Source organism: Sarcophilus harrisii, chromosome 3 (assembly GCF_902635505.1).
Source record: "Sarcophilus harrisii chromosome 3, mSarHar1.11, whole genome shotgun sequence".
Taxonomy (NCBI): Eukaryota; Metazoa; Chordata; class Mammalia; order Dasyuromorphia; family Dasyuridae; genus Sarcophilus; species Sarcophilus harrisii.
In genome coordinates this window covers 129,873,556-129,890,454 of record NC_045428.1, presented here as the reverse complement: position 1 = coordinate 129,890,454, position 16,899 = coordinate 129,873,556, and the positions used below count along the sequence as shown (strand labels likewise).

Below are 16,899 nucleotides of genomic sequence, written 5' to 3'. Positions count from 1 at the left end.
AAGGAAATAGATGTATTTTTGCCAAGAACACTCCAATGGGGTCATAGAGATTCAGATATGACTGAAACTAACAACAAAATACAGAGAATATACTTGAGATATAAACATATATATATATATATATATATCAACCATTATTCTCTTTTTTCTTGTTCTACACACAAACACATGCATTATACATGTATGTATATATAGGTGTGTATGTACATTATATGCATATAATATAATACATATATATCTATATATTCTCAACAAATATCTATCTGTATATATAAAATCTCAAATTTAATAATAACCTTATTTGGTTGAAAGGATTAACAAGATTTTGGGATTATCACAAAAGTTCCATGTAAAAAATATCAGTGTGTGAGGTGACTTTTGAAACTAAACCTGATAAGGAATTGTTTTTATGTATATAAATACATACACACACACACACACACACACACACACACACACACACACATACATTCCAAATGTTAGATTTCTTAGAAAGAGAAAGATTGCAGAATTCTAATAGTTTACTCTGAGAATAATCAGTAAATTTTTGCTGATGCAGGATTTTATTTCTTTGTTTGTTTTTGGTTTAAAATACTTTGACCTTTGCTCTGGGTATGAAAACAAGCTTCTTATTAGGCCCTTATGGAAATCGAGTTTAATCTATATAAATAAGGAGTTCTGCAATTTTTAAGGAAAGCAAAGCCACTAACCTTAAAAATGCACAATTTATTTTTATACCATTTTGCAAATTTTTCATAGAAGTCAGTATTTGCATAAATTTTAATTTATTTTCTGCAAATGGTTTTTGCAAAAAGATAAATATGGAAGAAATGTTGAAGTGCTGATTATCTAATAAAAAGCATGATGAAATGAACAACTTCCTAAATTAATATTATAACATACAAAGAATCCATTTTCTCAACTCTTAAAAAAATGTTAAACAGAATGGTTATCTTATACATTGATTCTTATTAACCAAACCTTCAGTTACAGATAAATTCTAGAACAATTTTTAATCATTTTTCACTGATGAAAATAAAATTATATAAATAAATACACATAAAGACTTTTAAAATACGATTACTTCATTGAAATTTGTACAACAAATTATCTCAGGGTACTGGTTTTGGAGCAAAGAAAAAGAACTCACACGCTGCACTGAAGAAAAATAAGAATTTAGATTCAGAGTTCATAATGAAAAATATTTTAGGAAGAGCTTTCTAATAGTTATGCACAAAAGTTCTCCTTTCATATGTAAATATTATGTGTAGGAAGCTCTGCTTTACCTGTAAATCCATTCAAATCTACCCCACAACCCACAATCACTTTTAAAGATTTCAATGGATTGTCAGAATTGAAGATTTAGTTATCAGAGAGGATATAATAATGGGTATAGTGGATGGATATAGTGGATTTTTTCTTAAGACTGAACAAAGTTACTGAGAATACTGAGTTTAAGAAAATATGACACCTGCTAATCATACTACCAAATAGAAATTCTGAAAAGCAAAACAGGAAAACTCATGATTTACCTTATTAATTCTGCTTTCAAAGGTAGGATTATTAGCCAAAATATTTGTTCTCCTTAGTAATCTGGAAATATCCACAGATCAATAAATATAACTATATTTAGAATGAGCTTTAGATGCAGTATGGCATAAAAGATAAAGTGTTCAAATTTTACTTCTAACAGATATAGGTTGCAAGACTCTGGGAAAATCTTTTAACCTCTCAAGAATTGGGTCAATGAGGTAATATTAAAAGTTGCAGGGAAAGTACTGAGTTGAAATAGTAGCAGTTTTGTCACCCAGGAGTATACCAATGAATTCAAAAGTTCAGTCATCATACGCTTTCATATTAAATAGATGTCAATCAATTAAATCTATCTTCAACATTTTAATGGATCTTCTCAATCTGGCCCCAGTGATATATTTCTACCACATTTTATAGCTCCTTTTATGTACAGACCATTAGTTATATTTCACATCCTAATTATGGCTACTATTTGTCTTTACTCTTCTCAGTGATGCCTACAACTTTTATTCTTTAATTGTAATTTATCATGATTTAAAGTCATATTAAGTCATGATTCATAGCAACATCAGAAAAATATTGCTGTAAAAATATATTTTGACATTAAACATTAGTTCAGGATCATTAAAGACACTTGTATAGCTTTAAAAACAAATCCATCAACTCCTGTTTCTGTTCTAGATTCTTCTTATTTCTACTAAAAGTGTTCACCAGATGAATTAATTATTTTCCTTTTATTATTAAATGTAGTTCAATTCAATTTCAAATCAACATTATTTATTAAATGTATACTATATGTACTTAGAAGAGGCACTATGTTGTGATGGGAATACACATATGAAAAGGAGACAATCCCTGTTCTCAAAGATCATATATTCTAATGGCAGAATAAAAATACAAAAGGAAGATTAAAAAACAAAACAAAACAAGAATTGGTGTGGTAATAGGAAATGTGTCATTCTATGAAGTTAAAACCAAGGAGAGCTACTGATGAAAAATGGTTACATCAGAACTTTAAAAGGTCTGAATCTTCTCTAAAAGAAAAAAAAATGAAGAATTCATTCTTCTTTCCTCAAGTTACCAAATAAGAACAGAGATAACTAAGCGGATTGAGAGTGTTGAATATTATTTTTTTAAAAAATGCATCTTTAGGGAAGCTAGTTGGTGTAGTGGGTAGAGCATCAGCCCTGAAGTCAGGAGAACCTGACCTGAAATTCAAATCTGACCTGAAATACTTAACACTTCCCAGCTGTGTAACCCTGGGCAAATCACTTAGCCCTACTTGCCTCAGAAAAAAAAATTATAATACCAATAAAATAAAATAAAATAAACAAACAAACAAATAAATAAAATGAGTGTCCTTAAACATGATGATATTTTAATGATCAGGTTATCCAGTGGGAAACATAGTACTCTATGGAGTTAAAACTAAGTAAAACTGGTGATGGAAAATGGAATGAAATGGGATATTACTATATTGTAAGACTCATTTGAATGATAAATACACAGAAACTTGGGAATACTGATGCTAAGGAAAGAGAACAAGACTCAGAAAAGTACATAAATAATAATGGCAATAAAGTAAATAGAACTAATACAGTAAGCAGATTTGTCTCATATTAGTTCATTTTAAAAATATTTTGTAGCACAAATTGTCCTTTTTGTTCTGCCTATTTTAATACGTATCAATTCAAAGGAATTCTTCTAATTTTCTCTGGAACCATCCAGAGAAAACCAAAAAAACCACAAATGAATTTGTGGTTTCTTATGTCACAAAAACATACCAAAGAGACAATGGTTTGAAAAAACAAAATTAGGCACACATATATTTTTGATCAACATGGGATTTTTTCTCATTTAAATATAAATTTTGTTATCAGTATTTGTTTTTATTTTTTTTTTATCATCCTCAGTGGCCAATATGTGTCTATATTTATAGACATATCTGATATATTTATATGTGTATGTATCTCCACACCCAAAAAACGTTATTGTGGTGCATAATTATAAAGTGTAAGCTTGGCCACAAAGAAGACTTAAAATAAGAAATTTCCCTATATTTGTTTGAAGAGAAAGGAAGTTCATGACTGAAATACTGAATGTCAGATTTTTTTTCCAGTATTGCTTGGTTTTCTCAAATTAGTTTCCATTTATTTCTCTAGCCTCCCTCCCTTCCTTACATATGTCCTTTCTTTTTAAAAGAAAATAATTTTTTATAAATTATTAGTAAAAGTTGTATTATTAGTATTATAAATGATGCCTGTCTGCAGGGACTAAGGAAGAGTATTATAAGAGTATAGGAGAATTAGGAAAAGCACATTCTATTTCTTTTAAGAGTCTCATGGAATACATGAAATACATGTCACTTAGTGAGATAATTTAATTTTATGAATGTCATATTATCAGATATTCATGAATATTATTTCCCTAATTTGTTTGAGTAGTTTTCTACTTCTTTTTTTTTTGAGGCGGAAATCTCATATATAATTTTATTTTCATAGCCCTTTTCCTTGGATGTGTCTCAGAGTTCTCCTCTAGAATATATGCTTATTCACAAAAAGGACATTCAGTTAATGAACTGTTAATAAAAGGTGAACTATTAATTTTTATAGACTAAAAATTTTTGTTTGTAAACATATTGAGAATGCAAAAATATTTTATTTATTAAAGTAAAATCAAATATATTCTTGATTAGCTCTCTGCTAGCTTAAGTAGCTATTATTGGAAGTTACTTTTTCTGATTCTTATAGAATTTCTATTTTGTTTTGATCAGATAAATGTGTCCTCTAGTCTCTTTGTTGAAATATAGAATCAGAAAAATCAGATTGTAAGCAAAGCAACCAGGAAGTTGTGTGAATTCCCTTTATTTTATTATTTTTATTTTAATTAAATAACTTTTTATTGACAGAACCCATGCCAGGGTAATTTTTTACAACATTATCCCTTGCACTCACTTCTGTTCCGATTTTTCCCCTCCCTCCCTCCACCCTCTCCCCAAGATGGCAAGCAGTCCTATACATGTTAAATAGATTACAGTATATCTTGGATACAATATATGTGTGCAGAACCGAACAGTTTTCTTGTTGCTTAGGGAGAATTGGATTTAGAAGGTATAAATAACCTGGGAAGAAGAACAAAAATGCAAGCAGTTTACATTCATTTCCTAGTGTTCTTTCTTTGGGTGTAGCTGCTTCTGTCCATCCTTGATCAATTGAAACTAAGTTAGATCTTGTCTTTGTTGAAGAAATCCACTTCCATCAGAATACATCCTCATACAGTATCGCTGTTGAGGTATATAATGATTTCCCGGTTCTGCTCATTTCGCTCAGCATCAGTTCATGTAAGTCTCGCCAATCCTCTCTGTATTCATCCTGCTGGTCATTTCTTACAGAACAATAATATTCCATAACATTCATATACCACAGTTTACTCAACCATTCTCCAATTGATGGGCATCCATTCATTTTCCAGCTTCTGGCCACTACAAACAGGATTGCCACAAACATTTTGGCACATACAGGTCTCTTTCCTTTTTTTAGTATCTCTTTAGGGTATAATCCCAGTAGAGACACTGTTGGATCAAAGGGTATGCACAGTTTGATAACTTTTTGGACATAATTCCAAATTGTTCTCCAGAATGGCTGGATGTATGTGTGAATTCCCTTTAGTTGATATTTATTTTTCAGATAAATAAAAAATAATTATATCCTTTCTTCCAGCTTACATTAATGCTTTATTATTATTTAGCTATATAAACTGTTCATTTTATTTGTCAGTGTTTTACCTTCATCTTGCTTCTTAAAAACAGTTTTTAAGAGTATATTATATAAATTTAAAGTTTTCTTTGCTAATCCTTAACCCTTTTGTTTATTTTTTATTATCACATATTTTATATCATTTTCTAGTTCACTAGACAGGCTATAACAAAAGGAATAAATTTTTTTCTCTATACAATGAAGGTTCATATTTTCTTTACTAGCATTGTGTTAGTTTATCCCATTCGATGAATATGATTTTAAGTAAAGTGCAAAATATAATTATTTATTTTTTAATTATTTGGATAAATTAATTAAGCTGGTACCACATTGAGAACCTTCTACATAGTGCATTTTATCTACTCAATGACTATCTATTTGTAACCTTCATTCCATTCTAAGCATTTTACCACATCTGAGCACTTATTCAAAAAACATTAATCATCATAATAAAGTCTAACATAATTTTTTTTTAAATTAAGAGTAAATTGTTACTCTTTTTGGTCATTGTTGTTCTTCATAAAAGTTTTGAATGTCAAGATTAAAGATGATTTCTATAAATGCACTGATCTACATGCATAAAATTGCAAATACTCTAGACCATAAAAGTCATACAGTTCTATTTTCTATTAAGATTCTAATCTATCTGAAATTAATATATCATTTTCACAGACAGTATATTGCATGTATTAACAAACAGTAGATCACATAATTATAATTCAAAACAATTAATTTCTTAAGTCTCCTCATTGACTCATTACATTTGACCAGTCTCTCAAGTCAAGATGAATGAGACTTCTCTTCAAAATTTTGTCTCGACAGAAATTCATTGGTAATAATATAAATTTTAAAAACAATTGAATATGTAAGCAATTATGCAAAGGACTCTAAGAGATAGGAAGCAGCATACTAGTTAAAAACACGAAAGTTTCAGTTTAAGTAGATAGAAAATTAGCCTGTGTATAAGAAAAACCTTGCTTGAAGTTCTATTGCTTTAAAAAAATATTTTATATGTTAGTTTTCCTCAATTACATGTAAAAACAATTTTAATATTCTTTTCCCAAATTTTGAGTTCCAAATTCTTTTCTTCCCTTCCTAACCACCACATTTAGAAGAGAAGCAATTTGACAGACATAACATGTATAGTCATGAAAAATACATTACTCATGTAAGTCATTCTCTGAAGGAAAACACAGGCAAAAAAAAAAAAAAAAGGAAAAGAAAGAAAAGGGAGAAAAAAAAAAAGTAAAAGTAAAGTATCTTTGATATGTATTCAGTAGCTACCAGTTATTTTTCTAGAGATGGACAGCAGTTTTCCTCATAAGTCCAAAAGAATTTTCTTGGATTAATGTAATGGTGACAATAGCTGTCATTCAGAATTAATCATCTAACAACATTGCTGTTGTTGCATGCGACATTTTGCTGGTTCTGCTCATTTCACTTTGCATCAATTCATGTAAGTCTTTCCATGATTTTCTGAGAGCATTCTGCTCATTATTTTTTTTTCTTTTCTTTTCTTAATTTCTTTTTTTTTTTTAGTATTTCATTTTCCACAATTATATGCAGAAAGAATTTTTGGCATTCGTTTTTTAAAACTTTGAGTTCCAAATTCTCTCCCTTGCTACTTTTCCCTACCTCTTCATTCTGAAGGAAAATAATTCTATGTTGATCATATATGAGTAATCATGTAAAATATTTCCACAATAGTCACATTGTGAAAGGAAACAGTAGCCCCTTTGGGGAAAAAAAAAAAAAAAACTTCAACGAAAATAAAGTGTATGATTCATTCTGTATTCAGACACTTTCAGTTCTTTCTCTGGTGATGGATACTATTTTTTATTATAAATCTTTCATCCTTGTCTTGGATCATTATATTGCTGAAAATAGCTAAGTCATTCACAGTTGATCATCTTACAAAATTGCTGTTTCTTTGTAAACAGTTCATTTCACTTTGCATTAGCTCACGTTAGTCTTTTCAGGATTCTCATGAGCATCCTGCTCATCACTTTTTATAGCACTCCATCCATAGATATTCCATCATAATCACATATCACAATTTTCTCAGCCATTCTCTAATTCTTCTCAATTTCTGATTCTTTGCTCTCAGAAAAGAACTGCTATAAATAAATTCTTTGTACACAAATGTCCTTTTCCCTTTTTTTAATCTCTTGAACATAAAATCTACTAGTGGCATTGGCTGGTAAAAAGATATACTTACTTTTACAGTATTTTGGGCATAGTTTCAAAATGTTTTCCAGAATGGTTGAATCAGTATACAACTTCATGAGGTTTTTATTTACCCACATCCCCTCTAACATTTGCTAATATTTTTCCTGTCATGTTTGTCAATTTGACAGGAGTGAGGTAGCAACTCCAAGTTGTTTTAATTTTCATTTTTCTTATTTATAATGATTTAGAGCATTTTTTAAAATGACAATAAAATACTTTGAGGACTTTGTATATAAATGGTCTTTTCTTATCATTTTAACCATTTATCAAGAAATTATTTATTTATGAGGCATTATTCATTTCAAAAATTTGACCCTATTTTTAAAATGTTTGAGAAACAAAATTTTTATTATAAAACATCACTATAATTTTTTCATAGTAATGATTACCAATTATGTATTTCCCTCTATCCTATTTTTTTATCCTGTTCATCCTATTCTGTTTTCTTTTACCCTGTTCATTTTCAAAAAAAGTTTTGCTTCTGACTTTCACCTCTTTCAAATTGCCCTCCCCCTTATCACCTACTCCCCTCTTCTTTTATCCTTGTTCTTTCATAATTTCTTGTATTGTATGATCGATATTTACGCTGTCAGGTCTGTATGTTATTCTCTCCTTGACCGAATTCTGATGAGTAAGGTTTTTGTGTTTCCCACCACATTTCCCCCATTTTCTCCTCCACCTTAAAATCTCCTTCAGGCTTCTTTTAGGTCAGATAATTTATCACATTCTTTCTTTTTTCCCTCCTTCCAGTGTATTCTACTTTCTCTTCCCTTACTTTTTTTAGATAGTTATCATATATTCTATTCATATCTCTGCTTTCTATCTATATATACTGCTTCAAATTTACCAAATAATGAGAAAGATTTTAGAAGTAATAAATATCATTTCCTCATGTAGAAATATGAAGAGTTAAACCTTATCAAATCCCTTATAATTTTTCTTCCTTGGTTACCTTTTTTATGCTTCTTTTGAGTTTCATATGTGAAAATAAAAATTTCCCTTTATCTCTGTTTTTTTTTTTTTTTCACCAAGAATGCTTGAAAGTCTTATATTTCACTAAATATTCACATTATATTCAGTTTTTCTGGGTAAGTGACTTTTACTTGTAATCCCAGTTCTTTTGCCCTCTGGAATAGCATATTCCAACCCTTCTAATTGTTTAATGTAGAAACTACTAAATCTTGTGTTATCCTGACTATGGCTTATGATATTTGTATAATTTTTTTCTGCCTGCTTGCAGTATTTTTTCCTTGCTCTGGGAGCTTCAGAATTTGTCTACAATATTCCATGGTATTTTCATTTCAGCATTTCTTTCAGGTGGTGATCAATAAATTCTTTCATTTTTTATTTAGCTGTCCAATTAGAATATCAGGGCAGTTTTTCTTGATAATTTCTTGAAAGATACTATCTAGCTTTTTTGTGATCATGATTTTCAGATAGCACAATAATTCTTAAATTACCTCTTCTTGATCTATTTTCTATAGGGCAGTTGTTTTTCAAATGAGCTATTTTACATTTTATTTAATTTGTTTCATTCATTTGATTTTGTTTGACATTCTTAGTGTCTCAAGAATTCATTAGTTTCTAATTGCCCAATTCTAATTTTTAAAGAATTATTTTCCACAATGAACTTTTGTGCCTCTTTTTCTTTTTAGCTAATTGTGTTTTTGGTTATTATTATTATTATTATTATTATTTTTTGGCAAGGCAATCAGGGTTAGGTGACCTGCTTAGTGTCACACAGCTAGTAAGTCTTAATTGTGTGAGATCTGGATTTGAACTCATTTCCTCTTCACTTCAGGGCAAAGTGTTCTATCCACTACACCATCTAGCTGCCCTTCCAATTTGATTTTTTTTTTTTTTTTTTTTTTCTGAGGCAGTTGGGGTTAAGTGACTTGTCCAGGGTCACTTAACATCTAGGAAATGTCTGAGACTATTTGAACTCAGGTCCTCCTGACTTCAGGACTGGTGCTCTCTCCACTGTGTCACCTAGCTGCCTCCCAATTTGATTTTTTAAGGAGTTCTTTTCTTCAGTTCAGTTTTGTGTATTTTCCCCATTTGACCAATTCTGTTTTTCAAAATATTCTTTCCTCCATTTGAATTTTTTATCCTTTTATAATTTTTGGTTATTTTTTAAGGCATTGTTTTCTTTATTTTTTCATCTTCTTTATAAAGCTGTTGATTCTTTTTTCATGGTTTTCTTGTATCACTCTCATTTCTCTTCCCAATTTTTTCTTTATTTCTTTTACTTGATTTTTAAAATTATTTTGAACTCTTCTATGGCCTGGGACAAATTCATATTTTGCATTGAGGCTTTGGATGCAGGAATTTTAACTTTATTGCCTTATTCTGAGTGTGTATTTTGATCTTCGTTGTCACCATAATATCTTTCTGTGGTTGGAATTTGTTTCTGTTGTTGGTTCATTTTCCAGCTTATTTTTGATCATTAACTTTAAGATAAGTGGAAAGGGCACTGTTCCAAGTTTCAGGGTGTCTCCATAGCTCTCAAAGATTATTCAGGGCACCTCTAAGTTTTTGGCTCTTCTATGTTGGGATCTTCTACAGAGAGTTGTGTTTACTATTCTCTTATACCGTACTGGTTTATGCATAACCACAAGTATACATTTCAACCCTAGAACTGTTAGGAGGGTTCTTGTTGCCTTGTAGCCACAAGATTTGCACTGCTAGGGCTTCTTCTCTCCTTGTGACCAACATGTAGGTTTGTGACTTAGATCTAAGTATAGGGAATGCATCCCAGAGTTCTATCTTGGATGCTTGCAGAGGATCCCTTTAAATCTCCTTCTGATCCATTGTGCGCTTCCCTTTCAGTCTGGGGGTTGAGAAGTCTGGAAACCATGACAGCTGTTACTGAATCAGTCACCCTGAGACATGTTCTTGATTTTGTGAGATCTGTTCTGGTTGGCTCAGAATGTACATACTGCAATGGATTGTAGCACTCATCTCTTACACTTGTGCAACAGACTTTTCCTTCAGTCCTTCTAAGTTGTCTTGGCCTAGAAAAAATGTTTTTCTCTGTCTTTTTGTGGGTGCTGATATTCTACAATTTGTTTAGAGCCATTAAAGGATTATTTGCAAGAGTCTGGGGAAGAGCTCAGGCAATATTCTGTTTTTACCCACCCAACTTAATTCTTGAAGTACAACTTTTAAAGCATATTACCTGTACAACACTTGGCAGATCACTTAACCACACAGAGCTTTAAGCAACTTTGTAAAATGAAAAGTCATAGAAGATTTTTTTTAATCTTAATTGATAAATTTTTAAAGGATCATGAAATCAGCAATTCTGAGTTAGAAAGACATCTAAGAGGACATTCAGAGTAATACTAACTGAAGGACAAATGATATATGAAAAAATAGTTCACTAATCAAACTTAAGTTTAAGATGTAGAAAAAAATACTTGGGCTGCTATAAAATTAACCATTTTTTAAATAAATTTTATGTAAGGCTATACTTATTTTCATGCCTTTTCCATAGTAACTAACTTAATAAATGTGTGTGTGAATTAATGAATATTATTGCTTGTCCTTCCTTCTCAAAAAGTACCATGACATCAGGAAAATGATTCCATGATTTACAAGTGAATTGAATTTAAAGGAGGGAAGTATGTGCAAAGTCACTGGTCTCACTTTCTCCTACAGAGCTATAGGGTTCAGTGGCAATATATAGATCATGACAATTGAAGTTAATCCTAGTTGAAGTCAGAGGCCTTGGCATTGTTAAGTTGAGATATTTCCCAGCTCTCAGTTTGACTGAGGCAAATTCAGTGATTAAAACTAGGTAAGAAACACAGTAAAGGATAGTGTCTAATACCTAGTCAAAGAAAAATCTATTTGGGAGGAAAAGAACCTCCATGTTTTTGGCCAAAAACAGAAACAGTTGCTATTTATAATCACTTTGAGATATCAAAGGCCAACAATGGTCAGTTGAGGGTTTTGACTGTTAATGAGAAGCAGAGTGATTTGGTTTAAGGTATGGTTTTAAAGAAAGAGATCTAGTTTGTAAACCTCAAGGTATCTTGGGAGTTTTCAGCAATCAAATTTCCCATTCTTCTGGGCAAAATACCCACAAGTACTAAAATATGATACCCTTTGTGGATGGAGAGAAGAGAAGGGAAAGGAGAAAGAAAAGAATGACAGAGAATGAAACAATTAAATAAAATATGAATGAATGGATGAATGAACATAGGTAATGGATGAAATATAACTTCCTTCATTCTGCTCACATGAAAAAAAAAACTTTAATTAGCTTTAGTAGATGTCAAATAGATGAGTGTAGAAATTTAAATTAGTAAAAAGAAATATATTGATTTTACTGATATTGTTATCTTGGTTTTATGAAATTGTGCATTATATTCTTATGTCACATCTAATCCCAACGTTCTACTCATGCAATGCTTTCAATGGTTTATTATTTTTAAATTTATTTTTATTAGTTTAATATTATATTTCTACCCAAATACATGTTTCAAAGTTTTAAGATCTGTTTCTTAAATTTTGAGTTCCTAAATCACTATTGATTAGATAAATACAAGTTTAAACAACTTTGAGATAGCACTTCACACCTCTCAGATTGGCTAAGATGATGGCAAAAGACATGTAAATGTTGGAGGGGATATGGAAAAACTGGGACGTTAATGCTTTGTTGATGGAGTTGTGCAATGATTCAGTCATTCTGGAGAGCAATTTGAATTTGCCCAAAAGACTATAAAACTACTGGGTCTGTAATCCCAGGAAATCATAAAGGTAGGGAAAGGATTCACATGTGCAAAAATGTCTGTAGCAGCTTTTTTTGTGGCAGCAAAGAATTGGAAAATGTACAGATGCCATTCAATTGGGGAATGGCTAAACAAGTTGTGTTATATGAAGGTAATGGAATATTATTGTTGTATAAAAAAATGATGAACAAGCTGATTTTAGAAAGGTCTGGAAAGATTTACATGAACTGTTGCTGAGCAAAACAAGCAGAACCAGGAATACATTGTACACAATAACAGCAAGAATGTGCAATGATAAACTATTAAAGACTTGGCTCTTCTCAGTGATTCAGGAATCCATGCCAATCTCAATAGACTTTTGGATAGAAAATGCCATCTGCATCCAGAAAAAGATCTATGGAAATTGAATGTAAATCAACACATGTTATGTTAACTTCTTTTTTTCTGTTTTTTTTCCCCTCTCCCATGGTTTTCCTCTTTTATAAGAATTTTCCTCTTCCATCATGATTTATAAAGCAATATGTGTTAAAAATAAATAAATAAAACATGAAAAAGTATGCTTCGATCAATTCTTTCTCTGGAGATGAATATCATTTTTCTTCATAAGTCATTTAGAGTTGTGTTGGATCATTGTATTCTTGAGAATAGTTATTGACTTCAAATTTTAAAGATGCAATTCATAATATCAAGTTTATTATTATTGCATCTTTAATACCCTTTGTCTGAAAATCTTCATGAGATTTCATTGGATATATTGAAGAACCATGTGGGAGAATCCTGAATTTGTTCCTTCCTTTTTGTTGACAAAGAAATTGAGAAGCAAAAATGTTGAGGTTTTTTTAGAACAATTATTAAGTCTCATATCTTAGGCTATAAGACTTGTGCTCTGCACTATCATCCATTTATGTTTTCTATTCATAAATTTTTTTGTTTCCTTTGAATGTCAGAAACAGGGGAGAGCACTAAGACAGTTCCCCACTATCACAAATGATGAAGTGGAGTTTCCCCACATTTGGGGAAATCACAGGGGTCAGCCCATCCTGAATGCAATGGATAAGCCTTGCCCTAAGAAAACTATGGATCATGGTTTCGTGATCATGGAAGTATCCTTACCAGGTAAGTATATAAAATTTTTTTGAAGAAAAAAAAAGATAAGGAGTTAGTTAGCCTCTTTCCAGTTATGAGTCTTTCTGATCCTAAATGAGTCTTGAGACAAGAGATACATAACTCATGGTAGAGATCTGTGATTTAAGCATTTTCCAGTAAAGTAGGAACAACAATTGTCTGAGACCAAAATCTTACAATAGTTTATTAGAATAGATCTTCTTATTTGTAGTAAAATGAAACAATTACATTTAAAAATCTAAATATGTTTTATTTCCTTTCCTTTCCAGTATTCAACATACTGTGACTTTGATGAATTCCTTTCTCTTTTCTTTAATTTGATATAGATAATATATTATAATTATGCTACAATAAGATTTTTTAAAAATTGTGGTGGTTCTTTTGAGATGGCTATGCCATTTAACACTTCATTCTCTGATTACTATACATCTCATTCTCTTTTTGGCCTTCTTGTCAACCAGAAATTTTTATTGCTTGAAGTCAGATTCCCTTAATGACCTCAGCTATTACTTAACTATGTGATAAACCTATTTAGAACTGGAATTATTTTTTCCAAGATATTGAAATAATAAATATGCAATGGTATTAAACAGGTCAGCAAATGATTAGCACACAGGAATCATTCAATTTTGTGAAACAGATGACAAAATATAAGACCAAATATGTTATATTGACATATAGACAGTTTGAGAAGAGGAAATCAGCAATACTTAGTGATCATTGTCATCATTATTGAATAAACAAAGCAAAACAATGACTATTTTAAGAACTATTTTGTTTCATTATAAGAGAAAATTTTTATTAAGAATGTTTATTTTTACTATTTTCCTCACGGCATCATTATGATTCTGGGTAAATTATAGTGATGACTGAAAATGATGTTACATAATTTTCCTTAATTAAATTGCTGATGCTAATATATGAATTGAAGTACATATTTTGATTTTTACACGAATGTAAAAAAATTTAGGAAAAAATAGTGATCAGAAAAGTAAATAAAAGCCTTTAATTTTAAATTGTAGATTTGATTATCCAAACATATATCTAACAACCATGTTCCCTCGAGATAAGTATATTAGGTTGCTTCAAAGATTATGAGATTCCTAGAAAATAGTCAAGTACAAATAATAAATCTTTATGATACCAAATTTCATTTCATTCATTTTTATTCATTTGTTTTGTAATTTTCAGAAGATAGCACATAGAATCTGATTTTGAATTATTCATATAATTTTCCTAACTTCAGCATCATTATGTACAATCAAGAACTAGATTTTTCAGAAGGAAAGGGGAAAAAAAAATCATTTAAAATAAGAAAACAATGAAAATAGCAATTAGTCAAGGCAGAAAAACAACTAATTCATTTTTCATTTATAAGTTTCCAATTTCAAAATTCTTTAGAATTTTTATTCTAATTAGGTAAAGTCCTAATTTATTCTAATATCAGATTTAGTAATTTAATTTTTTCAGATTTAAGTCCGTGCTCAATATTTAATGCCTGTCTGTTTCCTAATCCATCATTTTCCCATCATCTCTTTAAGTTCATTAAAACCTGAAAAGGTATTCATAAAGATCAAGCTAAAACAAAATTCCAACATATTAATAATTTCCTCTAACAGATGGAGGTAGGTGATTTAATGGAAAGCACTGGAACTGGACCAGGAAGACATAACTCCAAGTTTAGCCTCAGGTACTTACTGTCTATTTGGTCAAGTCATCTAAAGTCAAGAAAATAATTCTATTTGTCTCCCAGAAAAATTTTGCCTTAAAAAAGGTTTAATAACTCTTTAGGGTAAATAATGATAAAGAGTTAATATAATATTTACAAAATATTTTTAAAATCTAAAGCCACAATATAAATACCAAATATTATTGTTTTATATTGGAATTATAGACATAAAGTAGGAGAAGAAGCAATTACATTAGGGAATTAAAGATAATCAGAGTTTCAAGGATTAAGAGAAAGGAAAATTTTTGCACATTTTGATTAAATTCAGCAGGGAGTCAACTAGTAATAAGTAAAGAAATTTCTAAATATCTAAAATTAGATAAAATGAATTTGTAATTAGACCAGTTTTGTAGTTTTATGAATTTTTTCGGACACACAGGTGAAATTTGATGGATTGAGGATCCAGTAAACTTTTGGAAAGGTAGATATCTCATTTAGGCAACAGAAGAGATAAAAGGTTGGAAATATGCCTAGTTTAGTGCTTAGAATAAAGTAGATGCTTCATAAATTGCTGAATAAAAGCAAATACTTGCTTCTTATTGTTATGAATCAAGTGCTGAATAAAGATCTTGTTTCTCTCACTATTTTTTATGAATGAAATTATCATAAAAAACAGATGAAAATCTCAGCTTCACTTCTTTTAAAGACCCGGAACAGATGGCCAGATAGTTGAACCCATGGTCCTACTGTGTCATATTTCTCTGTCATATTTGCTTTTGTTTTTTGCCTCTCAAATCTCTCTTCTATTTCTTTCTTAAACATAATTTTTGACATAATACAACAAAAAGTATTGATTTTGGTTTCTCATGAATTTATTCTTTACCTAAATGCTCCTTACAATGTTTTCTCTAGGGGAAACTAGACAGTATTTCTCATAATCTTTATGGACAAGATATAAATATATTGTTTATAAATAATAAAGTTATCTGTATTTAAAAGTGAAAGAATAGATCCAAAGAAAAATTATTTTAATTATATGATACCAATTTATACTGAAGGTTCTGGGTGATTCTCTAAGAATTTCTTTGAGCCCATGTTTTTTGTTTTGTTTTGTTTTTACATTTTTATAAGTGACTATGGTGAAGCTACCCAAGACTGTTTATCAGATCAGTAAACAATATGAGGATAGATAAAAGTCTCTCAAAGAATTCTCCTACCCAACCTCCAGAACAAAAATTTTGCCATGATTGAAAAATGGGATGTAATTAATAAGATTAACTTTAATATGTTTAAATGTGAATACTACCTTTGGGATAAATATATCCAGTGCAAAAGTACAAAAGAAAGGAAACATCTAGCCTTGCTTCTTAAATTCTAGGTTTGATTTCAGAGTAGTAAGGTGAATGATGACTGTCATACAACATTTTACTTTTTCCTGCCTTTCTCATACCATCTGTTAATTTACAGAATATACATGTGTATATATGTGTGTGTATATATTTATGTATAGATACACACTATATATATATATATATATAATATTTAAAGGACAGTAATATCAATAATATAGCATAGCAATTAAATAATCTAATATGAACTTAAATTGATATGCTAGGTTTGTTTATCTAGATTTTAGCAAAATATTTGACCAATGTGAACTGATTTGGGTGTGTGGGGGGATGTTTTATGTGGAAGACTCAGCCATTTAAGACTGGACTTGCCGGTCTTCGAGGTGCCTTTAAAATGTGAGATTATATTAATTTTGAAATTCTGTGATGTATAAGAGAAAAGAAGAAAAACATTTTGAAGCATGATATCTTATAAGAATAGCACCCCAGAAGTTAAATATTAA

At 30.1% G+C, this 16,899-nt stretch overlaps 1 long non-coding RNA gene and 1 pseudogene across 1 annotated transcript in view; one reads left to right on the top strand and one right to left on the bottom strand.

The window, feature by feature from the left end:
* Positions 1–16,899, top strand: part of LOC105750161 — a 258,080-nt gene that overhangs the window by 86,680 nt on the left and 154,501 nt on the right. Inside the window, exon 2 of the long non-coding RNA XR_004232835.1 lies at positions 13,201–13,369. This is a non-coding gene — a long non-coding RNA (uncharacterized LOC105750161). The remainder of the gene's footprint in view (positions 1–13,200; positions 13,370–16,899) is intronic.
* Positions 13,204–13,377, bottom strand: LOC111720211 (annotated as a pseudogene).